This window comes from Trichomycterus rosablanca, chromosome 15, assembly GCF_030014385.1.
Source record: "Trichomycterus rosablanca isolate fTriRos1 chromosome 15, fTriRos1.hap1, whole genome shotgun sequence".
Lineage (NCBI taxonomy): Eukaryota > Metazoa > Chordata > Actinopteri > Siluriformes > Trichomycteridae > Trichomycterus > Trichomycterus rosablanca.
In genome coordinates, this window is record NC_086002.1 from 9,777,468 (window position 1) to 9,781,004 (window position 3,537).

The window sequence follows — 3,537 nt, forward strand, 5'->3', positions numbered from 1 at the left end:
GGTGTTGCCTCCGGTCGGCTGGGTACAATCTAGCGTGCATAATTGGCAGTGCCTGCAGCAGATACCAATTGGCCACCGTATCTGCAGGGTGGGGGCCGGACTATGTGTGGGTTGGTGGGTCTTCATACGCTGTGTAAAGACCCTGATTGGTAGAAGAGGTGAGAAGAGGAGGGCTGTACACATGTCGGAACAATCTGGTATCTCTTGTAGCAGCGGAAGACAAAACTGAGTGCGCTAAATCGGGAGGAAAATGGGGAGAAAATGCATAAAAAAAAGAGAAGGTCCTGGGTTCGATCCCCAGGCAGGGCAGTCTGGGGCCTTTCTGTGCGGAGTTTGCATGTTCTCCCTGTGTCTGTGCGGGTTTCCTCCGGAAGCTCCGGTTTCCTCCTACAGTCCAAAAAACATGCAGTCAGGTTAATTGGAGACACTGAATTGCCATATAAGTGAATGGGTATGAGTATGTTTGTGTATGTGTGTCTGCCCTGCAATGGACTGGCACCCTGTCCAGGGTGTTACTGTGTGCCTTGCGCCCGTTGAAAAGCTGGGATAGGCTCCAGTACCGGGGTCCTAACTGAATAAGCGGTTATGAAAGTGAGTTAGTGAGTGAGAAATCTATCGCCGACATGGTCAGTTGTGCCTGTTGAGTCTACAAATGCTCTTTTGACTGAATGTGTAATGAACTCCACATGAATCCCCATGAATTTAATATAGCATCTCCAACAACTCATGTTCAAGTGCCTAGATACTTTTAGCCATACATGCAGCTTATAAGTGCAGGGCTCTAGACCAACGTTTTGCACTTGTTGCACTGGTGCGCCTAACTTTTTTTCTTAGGTGCACCAGCACAAAAGTTAGGTGCACCCAAATTTTCGACCGCATCGCATTTAACACCGCAGTTTTACAGGTTTACTTTTTTTTTTTTAAATCACTGTCCATACAGGCAATATTGACTTGTAAATAACTAACAATCTGGTCAACATGGCCTCGTCTGATGATCTGTTTGCTGCTGCCTGCCACTGAAAGGCAGTGGGGAGAGGGGACACTTGGGCAGTGCATTTATCGCGGCATGTAATGTGTTTTATAGATGCATTGGGCTTTTTCAGCCTTTCAATTCGAAATGTATTAGAACCAGTCACAAATATACCGTACTATTGCCGGCCACTGTCTTCCCATGCTCTTTACAGTTAATTATAGTATTATAGACTAATTATAGCACACTTATAAAAATTATAAAAATAATAATAGAGTAAATGTGTATGTGTGTATATCTATTTATATGTGTGTGTATATTTAAAATTATATGTATATGTTTGTGTGTGTGTGTGTGTGTGTGTGTATGGGGCTCTAGAGTGTTAGAGTGTAATCTTAAATGCAGTGCATTATATTATCGGTTTTACTGTATCTTTTACACAGATTCCCAAAATCGCTTGCGGTGCACTCACTGCGTATTTTGACTACATGTATTGTAATATATTATGGTCTTTTAGTTATTTTTATATTTTACTTAACGAAAACATTGTCGTGTTTTTACTTTCACTATCGCCGCACTTTACCGCCAGCATTAGCCCCTTGCTACTGTAGAGGGTCGGCTCACCTAGCCGCTGTCCGGTGGGGATGCTGCGGGTCTTTTGCTGTGCGGTGGTGGAGGTGTGGGAATAAAGGCACACGACAGGGTAGAGTCACTTTAACTGTTTAGTCAGGACTTCAGTGAGCGTTACGACACTTTACACCGCCGAGCTCCAGAACCCGAACTTCCATTCTGGAACATCCGGCAAGTCTCATATACAAAACTAAACTTACTGCAGAACGTCCGAACGCACGTGTATAAACCTGGTGCTGCATTCTGATTGGCTGAGCTGAATGTCGCTCACATATCACCGCTACAATATTGTCCCGCCCTTCACCATCTCTGATTGGTTTAGACCATGATATTGGCCTAATGTGTGTCTGTTGTTTTTTTTTCCATCGGACGCCTGGTCACGCCGGTGCGACCTAAGATTTTTTTTAGTCGCACCATTGAGAAAATAGGTCGCATGTGCAACCAAATTGGTCGCACTCTAGAGCCCTGAAGTGTTTGTGCAGTTTGACTTGAACTGTAATTAGGACAATGTGTGAATCAGAAATAATAAATAGTGATGGGAATGATGGGAAGAAATGAGAGAGAGAGAGGATGAGAGATATGTTTGTACTTTACAGAGCAGTCAGGCTGCTAGGAAAGCTTGTTTATTATGTCGTCAGTGGTCTCAGACTTCATTGTTTACTGACCGAATGCCTGTGACGCAGGTCACCGACATTCATTCACGCAACAGCATTCTTTGTTTTACACAATAACATTTTTGTCACTTTTGCATAAAAGTTAACTGTATTTTGCATCTGTGTTAAACCATTTAAACCCCAAATAACCAATTTTTAATTTGGCCAAACTAAACCTTCAATGACCTACACACCTAAATAACTCAGAATAGATTGTTTCAAGAGTCAAAATCTTGCACTGATCAGGCATAACATTATGACCACCTTCAAATGTAACTGACTGGCCAGTGGCTATGCAGCCCCATACGCAACAAACTGCGATGCGCTGTGTATTCTGACACCTTTCCATCAGAACCAGCATTAACTTCTTCAGCAATTTGAGCTACAGTAGCTCGTCTGTTGGATCGGACCACACGGGCCAGCCTTCGCTCCCTACGTGCATCAATGAGCCTTAGCCGCCCATGACCCTGTCGCCTAAATTTCCTACAGTCCAAAGACAGGCAGCCAGGTTAACTAGAGATACAAAACTGCTTATGGTATGAGTGTGTATGTAAATGTGTGTGTGTGAGTGTGTGTTTGCCCTGTGATTGACTGGTGATCTGTCCAGGGTGTTGCCTGCCTTTCGCCCAGTAAATTGGACCCATTGCAAGTCTGAATAGGATAAAGCCAAGGTAAAACAGACAATGAATAAATCATTGTTTTAATGCAACTGATATTAATGTGTGTGGCTGATGCTTAAATTCAGTAACTAGAAGAAGTGTGCTGCTTCACTGTCTTAGCTGTCCCACACTTCAGTCTGAGTATCAAACTCTAAGTTTCAACTGAAAAATGTAATTAGGTGCAGTAAAATGCAGTTTTCTGGTGCAGTGTTACCTGAAAAAAAAAAAAAACATTATCTGAGTCTTGATTTATAAAACCTGGCTGCTGGAAAGAAAGCCGTTACACGAGGAAGATTACTTATGTATATGATCTAAACCGCTGACAGCCTTTGACACAACCACTGGCTGACTTTTAAAATACCTGAATAGAAATGATGCATGGATATTTTCCACTTTCAGTCTCTTTTTTGCTACGAAGCTGAGAAACACATATGTTACATTAATTAGCAGACGGGCCAGGTCTCTCAAGTGCCTCCCTATAGTGCTATGAGGTGACGGCAAACTTGAGGTTACTCATAAGAAACAACGAGAGCGAGAAAGAGTAAGTGCGAGACATGAATTTCCTTGTTGTGGTCAGACATCTCTTTCAACGCTAAAAACAGCAGACTGTGTTAAATCCACCTTT